Raw genomic sequence first — 11,957 nt, forward strand, 5'->3', positions numbered from 1 at the left:
TGTGCCTGCTGAGCGGGAGGACTCCAGATTAGAGAGAGAGAGAGAAAGAGAGAGACAGAGAGAGACAGAGAGAGAGGCCTGCTTTCCCAGCCTGCATAATCAGCATCGAACATATTTCTGCCCCAACAAAGAGAACAGTGTGTTCCTGAGATGCTGCTCTGCGGCTTAGAGGCTCGCTGGTGGGCGGTTCTCCTGGGAGAGAGTCAGACGATCCAGCAGCACCCCCCCATGCCCACCCCACCCCCTTTTTTTGCCCCAGACTCTCTGGTTCCTGAGGAGGGGGCCACACACATGGGGCCTAGCAGAGGGCAGTGATGGCTCTGCCTCTGTGCCCCCTTTATCCCTCTGACCCTCCCAAAATAAAATTCCCTCAAGCACACCTGTCTGCCCGGTTGAGTCACACTACTGTGGCCACTTTGCCTCTGGAGATGTGGCGTGTGTCTTACTCCACGACGCCAAAGGCAACTCTACCTTCTTACAGGAGCTGTCGGGGGTTCCCAGCCGAACTCCCTCATCTGTCACTGCATCAGTAGCAGCACTGTGCTAGGCACATGGACATTTCCAGATAGAAGCAGCCAGAAGACAGAACAAATAGCTGGGCTGAGGTGTGGCCCAAGCCCCTTCTAGGTCCGGTCTCTCCCTGTGACTTCCTGCAGTTGACTCCATTGGTTTGGTCACTAACACTCCATTAGGACTCAAGTCTTTTGAGGGTGACCAAGATTGGAAAAATGACTTTTTTTTTTTTTTTTCCACCTCTTACCTATACTTGTATTTTCCTCTTTAATCATAAGGATTTAAATCCGGAAAAATAACCTAAGAATGCATGTGCCTTGTTTGAATGTCACAGTCAGGCCCTTTGTAAAGTCACCCCGAGGCAAGAGAAGTAAAGATGTAAATCATTAAGATACTAAGATGCACGGGCCTGCAGCAGGTGAGGACAAATCCAAGCCGGAAGGGGCTCCCTGGGTACCGGCACACCCAGCCCTGGACTGGGATGCCTCTGTGGTCACTCTGACCACTGACAGATCACTCCCTGGCCTGTGCCCTAGCCGCCCCATCTGAGGGAAGGTCAGGCTAACCGTCTAAAGTCACTTCAGCATGACCCTCTGTGGCTCTCTAATACCTTTGATATCACCGGTCACTTGGGTGTCTGCCATGATCACTGCCAATTACACTGGTGAACATTTCATAGGTGTTTAGAGACCCAGACCGGAAAATACAGAAAAGGCCATGGGTAGAGCTGTCACATCGATGGCGGATGGTTCATGCGGATGGCTCGTACAACGGCCCCACTAGCCAAGCTCAGACTGTGCAGCCTTACTTCTCCATAATGCAGGAAGCAAAAGCAGCCTTGGGGGCCCATGGCCGTGAGGCACCTTCACTTTGTTTTATAGGCGCTGCCTCATCCGTGCTCTGGCCCCCACCCAGACTCTCAGGAATAAAGTAAGACCACAGGCGAGAAATGAGGGCCCTGACCCCGAGAGGCAGCTGCTGTGAGGGAGGAAGAAGAGGCAGGCAGAGCTCAGGGCACACAGCACAAAGGCCTCCAGTCCTCACGCACATGAGTCCTGTTCACATTGCTTTCTGTGTTTCAGTGAAGAGTAGGCCAGCCCTCGAGGCCATATAAATTATAAAATGCTTCCATGTGCCTGAATCCTTCCCCCTCCTCCACTGGGAGCCTCTGGTTTCAGCCCGAAGGAGGCCACTGGACTGGGAACATCTCAGAAAAGCACTCTCTGAACCACCCAGTGAGCTCTGCAAGAGCAGGGGCCAAGCTGTATTCTTCTGGATGCTCCCTTAGGGCCTCAGGGCCAGGGGGGCCTCGGGAGACCCTGGAGGTTTCCCCTGTGACAGTGCAGAAGCTTCGTCCATGACAGCTCAGGCTCATAATGGCTCTTCTTGAGAACAATTCCAGGTCACGAAGGGAAGGGAATATATGTTCCATACATTCTGTTTGGGGCCAAACAAATTTACAATACATTTCAAAAGTGTTTTTCACCAAAAAAAAAAAAAAAAAAAAAGTTTTTTTAATTAATATTTGGTGCTTAAAGTAACAAATGTCAGTTCCCTGGAAAATTCACTCATCTGGAAAAAGGTCGGAGAGTAAGTGATAGCCCACCAGCCTGAGCTTTCCAAAACGGGGGCGTCTGTGGCACTGAAGGGGCTGCTGGTGAATGAATGGCAGGTGCGGGGCCATCCACACTGGTGTCCCACTGCTCACTGAGGGGGATGGGGTGCTAGGGTTCCTGCTTCAGTCCTACTGCAGCTATACGCACGAACTCAACTCTGTGTATCCCACTGGGAAGCATGCCCTCTGGAGCCACATGGGCAGCTCCTAGGGTATCCAAGGAACTGGAAACAAGGAGAGGTTGGGGGCCAGGCTCAGGGACTTCCCTGAAATGGGTCATAGCTCCTGCTGCAGCTGGAACTAGAGGGGGAATGGGCACAAGCTGGGCCAGAAGAATGGGCCGGGCCACAGTTTTCACCTGGTTCTGGTGCCAGGGTTGGGCACTGATTCAGCCCATAGTTCTGATGCTTCCTGGGGGAGGCCTGCCCTCTGGCTGGCACATGCTGAGCACAAGGCTGGGGGCTGTGGCCAGGCAGCTGTGTCATTGAGGCTCCCAGCCTGTGGTCTAAAGCCCTGCCAGTAGGTGTGCCCCTGGAGCCTCCCCCAGATCCCGCAGGCGGCCATCTCAAACATCCGCCGGTGGGCACAGGCTGGCTTTGATCTGCTGACCTGCCCCCATGAGGCAGTCTTTTTCAGAAGGTCCTTCTGCCTTTAATCTTCCCACAGGGAACAAACACCCTTAGTCTCTCTCCTCTGTTCTGCCAGACTGCTTAGTCCTCTGTCATGCTGGACTTTTATACACCATTTTTGAAAGTTCTGCACTCATCCAGATGTGTTCGCCCTATCCCTCACTTTCTCAGTGGAGAAACCGAGGCCCAGGAACTGATGGGAGAACTGGAGTGGAGAGCTCTGTGATGGGGGGTGTCAGAGGAGACTAGCCTTGTCCTAGCAGGTTGGTCCCTGAGTGTCCCCAGGTCCCAGTGACTGCTCCCCACCCCACCACACAGGGGTGCTGTGTGCTGGGAGGCTCCCTTCTGGCAGGGGTAAGATGAGGCCATGATGGGCACTGGCTCAGCCACTCAGGTGCTCCTTACAGCTCTCTCCCCTCCTGCAGGGTTTATGCCACACCCCTGCATTCAGAACCCACTGTGCTGGCCGTGCTCTGTCCACACTTGGTTTCATCCCTCCACCCCTTTTGGTGAACGCTTCATTTGCATTGTCCGGGTGACCCTCGGGACACCCTGCACTCTTACTTGGGTGCCACCTTGCATGTTCTGCCCCACCCCTACCCCCCCAAATAAGTTCTCAAAACCACAGTCTGCTCCCCCAGCCCCATCATCTAGGAGGGGGGTTCCTGGGTCAATATGGGTGATGAGAAGAGGCATTTTCAAGGGTAGTTGGTGCACGTCTCCTCCCAGCTCCCGACCTGTGTGGGAGGAGAGGCTGGGGACACAGACTGGTACGGGTTGCCAAGCTGGCGTCATCAACACCTTCCCAGCCTCATCCTGGAGGATGGGCTTCAGGGGACCCCGACCCAGTTTGGGAGCCACCTCCTGGCCCCAGAGGTCTCTGAAGAGGACGTTCTGTCTGCCACTGCCAATGTCAGGCAGGTCCTGGCCAAGCTAATGAGGTCAGCTCCCCTCCTCATGCAGCCAGGCCGCTGACCACAGGACCGCAGACCACAGGTAGGGGATCCGGCTTCATTCCTCAGCCTCGCGCCAGCCTCTGCAGCCACTAGCGCACTTTGCTGGCGCATACCCGGAACCTTTCATCTTCTCGGTTAAGAAAATGATGAGAAACAGGCAAACTTCCCCAGGAGTGGCGGGCATTGTGCAGATGTACTCCAGATGGGCAGGACTGGGAGCCCTTTCCAGCCCCTGCTGGTTCATTTTCCAACAGGCTGGGCAGCTGGCCTCGTTCACAGGTCATTCGTTAGCAAACGAACTGCTTATCTCATGTCCTGACTGACCCTCCCCACGTGTCTCATGCAGATGCCTCACCCCATTGCCTTGGCCATGAAATTCTGCCTTCCTTAGCAAAATCAGTTCCTGGCCCTCCCAAGTGGTGAAGAGTCTCAACCTGACCCTTATCCCCTGAGAGTTACCTCTCCTGTAAGCCTTGTCCTAGGTCAAGGACAAGGACTCCAGCTGCTCTCTGGCCTAAGTATGGGTATTCAGCGCCATCATAGTCCTCCCTGTGGCCACTGGGATCAAGCTAGAACATTTAAAGCGGCTTCACCCATGGCCGTGGGAGAGCACCAAGAGGTAAAGACAAAGAGTGTTATTACATTGCTAGACCACCTGGCTCTCCAGCACCTACCTCTCCTCCAGGAATCACCAGCTCCTTTCCTGGGTCTAGCTCAGTGGCGGACACCATCACGGCACTGAGCTCAAGCCTGAACAGCCAGACTCCTCAGAGGACCCAAGGGAGCAGGTGACATGGAAGCAGAGCTCCCTCCAGGCCCACTGGGTCGGGCCACTGCAGGGTGGGGCGGAAGTCTCTCTGGGAGCTGCACAAGGAAGGGAGGATGCTGAGTTTATGCCGGAGAACCTCCCAGACTCACGTCCTTCAGATTCTTTTTATACAATGCAGAAAAACCTTGTCTGAAGCCAGAATGGGGCTGACCCTGGGGTTGGGAGCAAGGTCGTGGCTGCATCGCCCATGGGCTGCCTGTTGATGCCCTGTGCGGGGCTACATGGTGCGTCCTTGCCCCTGCTGTGTGTACACTCCTGAAACCCTGTGAGCACCACAGCCATCAGGATCCTAGAACACAAGGGGCAGGAAAATAGCAAAGACTTGAAGAACATTTAAGACAAAAAATAAACCCGCGAGGGAGAAGTGTCTGTTGCAGAGACCATTCGGTGTGTTCTGACCTGCCAGATAATAGGATTACACGTTCCTTATCTCTGCCACCAACTAGCTCGGGGCCAGCCCCAGTCTAAGCAGTGGGACAGTGGGACCTACGTCCTTCCTCTCCTGCTCCACATCCTTAACTATGCACAGCAACTTGCTTTTTGGGATCCAAAATCCCCAGAGACTCAGCTTCCCGACCTTGTAGAGCCTCTGGGAAGAGGTGACATTTTTTAGTCCAGATTTTTAGCGTCTGCTCTTGTGTGTGTCTTCACCCATTTCTTGGTTCAGGAAACCCAGACTGACGTGTGTCTCTGCTCAGAGGGACCGGCCTGATTCGAGCCTGGCCTTTGGAAATTCACCCAGGGCAACCCGTTTGCTCCTGCAATATTATTTGTCCACTGGTCCATCAGACCCTTCTCTCAGCTCCCCAGCAGGGGTCTGGGCCAAACCCCTGGGGCCTGATGCTGAGCACAGGGAGGGAGTGGAGAGTGGCAGGCACCAGGGAGACTGATCATTGTTGCTGTGTAACTGACCACCCCAAACCTAGATTTATAGCCAACCGTTAAATTAAGACAGTCTGAGTGAGGACTCCAGACCAGGCACAGCAGGGAGAGCTTGTCTGCAATGTCTAGGACCTCGGCTGGGGACACTCACAGGCTGGCGACTCAACTACTCAGCCTGGGATCATCCAGAGTCATCTCCTCTCCCATGGCTGGTATGGACACTTGCTGCCTACAGGAACACCTGCATACATCCTGTCTCCTCTGGGCCTGCATTTCCTCACACTGTGGTGGCCTCAAGGGGGATAAATTTCTGATGTGGAAGCTCAGGGCTGGGGGGGAAGGATGTGTGCCAAATAACAGGTGGAAGCCACATTGCCTTTGATGACTTAGCCTTGAAAGGCACACCTTGTCACTTCTGCTCTGTTCTGTTGGTTACAAGCAAATCACAAGTCCTCTTGGATTCAAGAAGAGGGAAGTTAGACTCTTCCTCCTGATGGGGGAGGGACCAGGTTTTAGAAGAATGTGAGATCATAGTCTGCCCCAGCATCCCTGCTGTGGGTCCCTCCACTTTGCAGATAAAAACCCAAAGCCTTGAAATGGTGCCTTGTTCCAAGCAGATTCCTGAGGCCTGCCCCATTTGGGATTCCCACCTGGGGTTCCATGGCCCAGCGACTTCGTACAAGCAATTCAGTAAACCAGTTTCCCGTGACAATGGCTTTTTTTGTGGGGACATTTAACATAAAGCAAAAGTTAGCTTCTATGTATCAGTGAAAGCAGAGACTGAAGCTAGACCTCTGGTTCCAAGGGCTGGTGCTGCCACTTGCTGTGTGACATTGGGCAAATTACTGAAGTTCTCTGTGCCTCTGTTCCCTCGTCTATAAAACAGGGGTGATAAAAATGGTACTGCCTGCATTTGTCAGCTCAGGCTGCCGTAACAAAATACCAGACTGTCTTAAACAAGAGAGATTTATTTGCTCACAGTTCTAAAGGCTGGAAGTCTGAGACCAAGGTGCCAGCCTGACCGGTTGCTGGTGAGGGCCCTCTTCTTGGCTCAGAGATGGCTGCCTTCCGTCCTCCCACAGCATCCTCACCTGGCTGTCTGGTGTCTCTTCTTATAAAGACACTAATCCTTTCATTTCCTTGCAGGAGAGCCCCACCCTCATGACCTCATCTAAACCTAATCACCTCCCAAAGTCCCCACCTCCACATCCCATCACAGTTGGGGTTAGGATGTCAATACATGAATGGGGGGGGGGGGGCGGGGCGCCCATTTCAGTGCACTTAAGGGCTTCTGTGAGGATCACATGAGTTACTGCTTGGCACGTGCCTAGAATGCTGCCTGGCCCATGGCAACCACTACAAAATAAAATAAAAAATCAGGTGAGGAGCTCAGGGCAGGGAGCAGCTACTCTGCTGTCCGGAAGGCTGTGGCTTGTGGAGTCCTAGAGACGTGGGGTAATTTCTGCCTCTGTGTCTCAAGGACTCACGTCTTTGATGAGAACGGCAGATGATGGCCACATAGGCCGGGAAGTGCCGTGTGGGGTGATGGGGCTGGCTGCCGCGTCCAGGGTCTTGCACTGGATTGCAGTATGGAAATTTTCCCTTCCCTCTTCTTTGCGCATGTATGGTTTTTTCGAGTTCATAACTTATTCTCCTCCCTGGATTTCGGAGAGTGGGGGAGAGGAGCCAAAGATGTCTTTAATTAAATATTGCCACTCCCTCCTCCTTAAGGTCATTTACAGTCAATAAGGGGAAGGAGAAATATCTCTTTTGAAGGCCTCACAAATGAAAAAAAAAAAAAAAAAAAAAAAAAAAAACCCGAACTCCTGAATGCAAAACCATTCTTATCTAGCCCGCATCCTTCCTTCGGTTGTGATTTAATATGTGCATGGAGCTATATAGAAATACAAAGCAGCTTGGGAAAAAGTCTCAGCCCTAAGAATCTTACAGTATTAAAACTCGAGTAATCCCACACAAGAGAAAAATTCAGCAAAACCTGAGCTTGGCCCCTGCAAACTGGTGTGCTCCACCCCCTGCGACCCCGGGGGCTGTGGGACGTCCCCGGAGAGCGTGCTCAGGCTGCTTTTGACAGCTGAATTTTATTAACTGTTTTTTCATTACTCCTGATGGGTCTGGCAATGAACTCTTATCAGTGTATTGTGGCGAGTACAAGTCAATTAATTTCTTTTAAATAACTTCAACTGAAATCCTATTTGATTTATATTCCAAAAATGATTTCCATTCCATTCCTTCCTGAGATTATAGTCCCGGTTGAGTTAATCACACTGGCTGCACAGACACCCATACCCCAGGGAGAAAACAGGATCAAGGAGAGAAGGAAATGAGAAGAAGGTGGATCTGAGCATTCTAAAGACCCTTTATTCAGTGCGAGGCCATGTGCTCGGTGACAGGAGAGCTCGTTTAAATCTCGCCTGCAGAAAAGCTTATTTCTAGTCGCGGTGGCGAGGAATGAATTGAGAAACACACAAGATGTCCAGAAGGTGGAGGAGTCCTTACCAAGAAGCATGACCAGTGGCCACTGTGGCTGCTGAGGTTTGGTGGTGAGCCACCCCCCTCATATGGCATGCAGAATTAACTGTAGCTTCTGGGGGTGGGGTCCTAGGAGTCCCTTCTCTAGCACTGCCCTGGTGGTGAGCACAAAGCTTTATATGGCCCGCAGTGTGGGGCCACCCCAGGCCTGGTAGGTTTGGCAGGCACTACGAGCAGAGCCCCAGCGAGCTTTGCAGCTGCCTTGCCCATCTCCCAGACAGAGGCAGACACAAGCAGAGACGCCACCTTCCCAAGGTCTGCCCACAGAGTCCCTCTTTGTCCCTAGCCAGGCCTTCCAGGTGATAATGCCTGGATTATCTGGGAGTCCGGGTGGCAGTCACACCCTCTCAGGGGAGATGGCATGAGCTGGTGGCATCTAGCCCCAAAGGGCAGAGCTTAGTGCACGGCGGGTGACAGCGACGAGAAGCTAGAGCTCCGGGGGGAGGGTGACCTCTGCCGTGTGGGAAAAGCACTGTGCCCAGACGCCAGGATGCTGAGCCGGGCCTGGCAGGCTGCTGGGTGACAACAGGTCACAGCCCAGGGGTAGGAATACCCAGCGAAGAATTCAAGGCAGTGAAAAAGTTTGGCAAAGATGAGTTTAGACAAAAAAAAAAAAAAAAGTATTTGCAAAATATCTGCTGTGGAGGCAGCACTCATTTGCTGGGACTGCCGTGACACAGTAGCACTGGCTGGTGGCTTCAACAATGGAACTCTATTTTCTCACAGTTCTGGAGGCTAGAAGTCAGAGGTCAAGGGGTCAGTAGGGTCGGTTTCTTCAGAGGGCCACGAGGGAAGGCTCTGTTCCAGGCCTTTCTCCTGGGCTTGGAGATTACTGTCTTCTCCCTGAACCTTCACATCATCTTCCAGATTCCCTCTTCTTAAGATTTATTTATTTTTGAGAGAGAGAGAGCACAAGTGGGGAAGAGGCAGAGAGAGGGGGACACAGAGGATCCAAAGCAGGCTCTGCACTGACAGCAGAGAGCCCAATGCGGGGCTCACACCCACGAACTGTGAGATCATGACCTGAGCTGAAGTCAGATGCTCAACCGACTGAGCCACCCAGGTGCCCCAAGATTCCCTCTTTTTATAAGGACCCCTGTTGTATTGAATTAGGGCCCACCCTAATGACCTCATTATAATTAATTACCTTGTAAAGACCCTACCTCCATATTGGGTTACTATCTGAGCCATTGGGGGTTAGAACATCAACATACGAATTTGCTAGGGGGACACAGTTCAACCCACACAGATGCTATCCTGGGGAGGCAAGCTAGCAGGGTTTCTCAAAACATGAACGTGAGACTGCCAACATCTGGGGCACTTAATAAAAGTGTGAAATCCTGAGCCACGCATCCCATCCACTGAATCAAAACCTCTTGGGGCGTGGCTCGTGACTTGGTATTTAAATAAACTAAATTAGTTCCCCAGGTGATGCTGGTGCCTCTGAAGTTCTTCTGTGTGCGTAGGGAGGCAGAGGGGTAGCCATGGGGATGACACACGTTCAAGGAGCTTCAAGGAACAAGACCTATATGAACACAGAGCACAGAAGACCATATGCAATTGAGTGACCAATCAGACAACACAGACCGAAGTGCCACGGTAACTTGGAAAAGGAAGGGGGTCCCAGGAAGTAGGAAGCGGGTGATGTTCCTCACACCTCCCTCTGCACAGAAACAATTCAAGGCCGAGGATTAGAAATACGGAAGGACAGGGATGTTTGAAGATGCGAGGCTCTGTACAAAACCTTATCTTGGTGTTCAGATTATCTTTGGGCAGCGTATCGCCTTTGTCTTTATCAAAAAGCAGATTTTTGCTTTTTTCTGGAATTCCCGTTGGCGGTCTCGGAATGTGATACGGGTGCCTGACACCTCAACACTCAGCAGAGGTCTGCTGACTCGAAGGTTTGGGACCTTCTGTGTGGTCTGTGGCTGTGGTGGCTTCATCTCTCAGGAGGGCGATGTGCGGCCGGGAGGAGGCTCGGCCGCCAAACAGCAGACGGGATGGTGTGGGCACTTCTGGCGACTCCTGACTCCAACAGGTGCTAGTGTCGATATTGTTGGTTTAACTGACATTCACCCCATCTATCTCCCTATGCCCGAAATGATCCCAGCCAACCGAGACTTGACAGGAGACCACACAGAAAGAAAACCATAAGCCTCTCAGCGGGAAAGAATGCATGTGGAAACAGGTGGGAAACACAGCGAGGCCTGTGGACTTGGGAGCTGTATTCACATTACTGGCTGGGTGAGCTCGGCAAATTACTCTCCTTCTCTGTGCATCCGTTTCCTTATCTGTAAGATGGAGAGAATAACAATTCCTATGGCAGAGTTGTGTGTTGAGCATTAAATAAGTTAATCACGAAAGAAAGGAGTTTACAAATAGTGCCTGGAATGTAAGTCTGCGGTAGATGTTAGTGATCGATATATTTTTTTCCACCTGGGTGAGTGATGTTCTGAGAATTCACTTCAAACAAGAGATCATGGCTGTTCTCTAGGGACTGGCAGGCCACTAACATGCGTTCTCCTTATCATGATCTGGATAGCTCAGTGAATTTTTCTGCTCTCTGCTCCAAGCTAAGGCGAGAGAGCTTGCCACCGCACCACCCCCCCTCCGCCCCGCCCCGCCAAATGGAAATGAAGCGTCAGCCAGGGCAGGGTCTTGGCCTTCCTGCGAGGGGGAGGCTGAATATGTGCATGTGTGTTTGTGTGTGTGTGCATGCGTGCGCACACATATGTGTGTACTCCTTCAGTCCCAAGGGTACTACGTGTTGGTTAAAGAGTGTCTCTTCCAGCTCCTAGAGATTCTGGAGCAAACAGCCTTTTGCCATTTGTGCAGTGGGGACTCTGCTTCCTGTGAGGCCACGTGCCTGATACACATGCACACTATTCTCTCCGCTTCCCTCAGAACCAAGTCTAGTTGCACAGGCCATGGGGTATGGCCAAGGTGGTTTGGTGTCATTTTTCCTTGGGGGGGTGGGGGAGCTCCACATCCGATGGTCCCCATGAGGGCAGAGGGCAGTACCCCTGCCTTCCTGGGAGCATGCATCTCCTCAAAGGCTGTCACTGTCCCACCTCTGGGAGTGAGTTCTCCCCTGTGCCTCTGCTTTCAAATCATGGCAAAATGGTGGATTTGAAGAGAGGCAGAGAAAGATCAAAGAGGCAGAGCACATTGACTCCTATTTGGGGATTAACTCTCTAATCCAATTTTTTTTTTTTTTTCTGCTAACAATCGTATAGAAACCCATTAGAGAAAATTAACAAAAGCAGAGCTCCCTGGTTGAATCAGGGGTGACCTCCTCCCGGAGCCCCTGAAATTCCCACAAGGAATCCTAAGATGTCTGTAAGGTCAGTTGGAAGACTTGCTCCAAACTGGGTGGGCATTCTTGTTGCTTTCTCAGCCCAAGCCCCACTGCCAGCCTCTGTTCCTGACGGTGTCCGTTGCACCTTCCCAGCAGAGTGGACAGGACAGGGTCCAAGAGAGAAGAGACTGATCCTGCCAGACCTGGGCCGGTTTCCTTTTGGATAATCATTGCAGATTTCTTGGCCCAAAGGCACTGTCTGAACTTGACTTTTCTGTACTCCCCTAGTATCTGAGTACCAGAGCTAACTGAGGCCTGAGCCGGGAAGCTGAACAGCTTGATGTGTTAATCCGGACTGTCACTTGGCCCACTCTGGTTACTAGTCTCCTCCTCCCTCCCACGTCACTCAGGGGACAGGAGGACAGTGGGAGGGATCGGAAGTGCTGGGCATCAGGAAGTGAGGATGAGCCTCACGCAGGACCCACCGACGATGCCCGGGCCTTGGCAGGGGAGCCTTCAAACTCCAAATGGCTCTGTCTCTAGACTTCCACATCAGCCTACAGCCACCCCAATTTTTCTATTATTATTATTTTAACACCACATTGGCCCTATTTTTAAAAATCTGCTGTGCTTGAGCAATTTTTTCTGACGTCAGCTGGCTGCCGGCAACTCTGCTTGAAAACAA

At 52.1% G+C, this 11,957-nt stretch overlaps 1 protein-coding gene across 3 annotated transcripts in view; it reads left to right on the forward strand.

The window, feature by feature from the left end:
• KLHL29 (kelch like family member 29) overlaps nucleotides 1-11,957 on the forward strand; it is a 312,994-nt gene that overhangs the window by 111,286 nt on the left and 189,751 nt on the right. The window lies entirely within an intron of this gene.

Source organism: Puma concolor, chromosome A3, assembly GCF_028749965.1.
Source record: "Puma concolor isolate L17-30 chromosome A3, mPumCon1.1.hap2, whole genome shotgun sequence".
Lineage (NCBI taxonomy): Eukaryota > Metazoa > Chordata > Mammalia > Carnivora > Felidae > Puma > Puma concolor.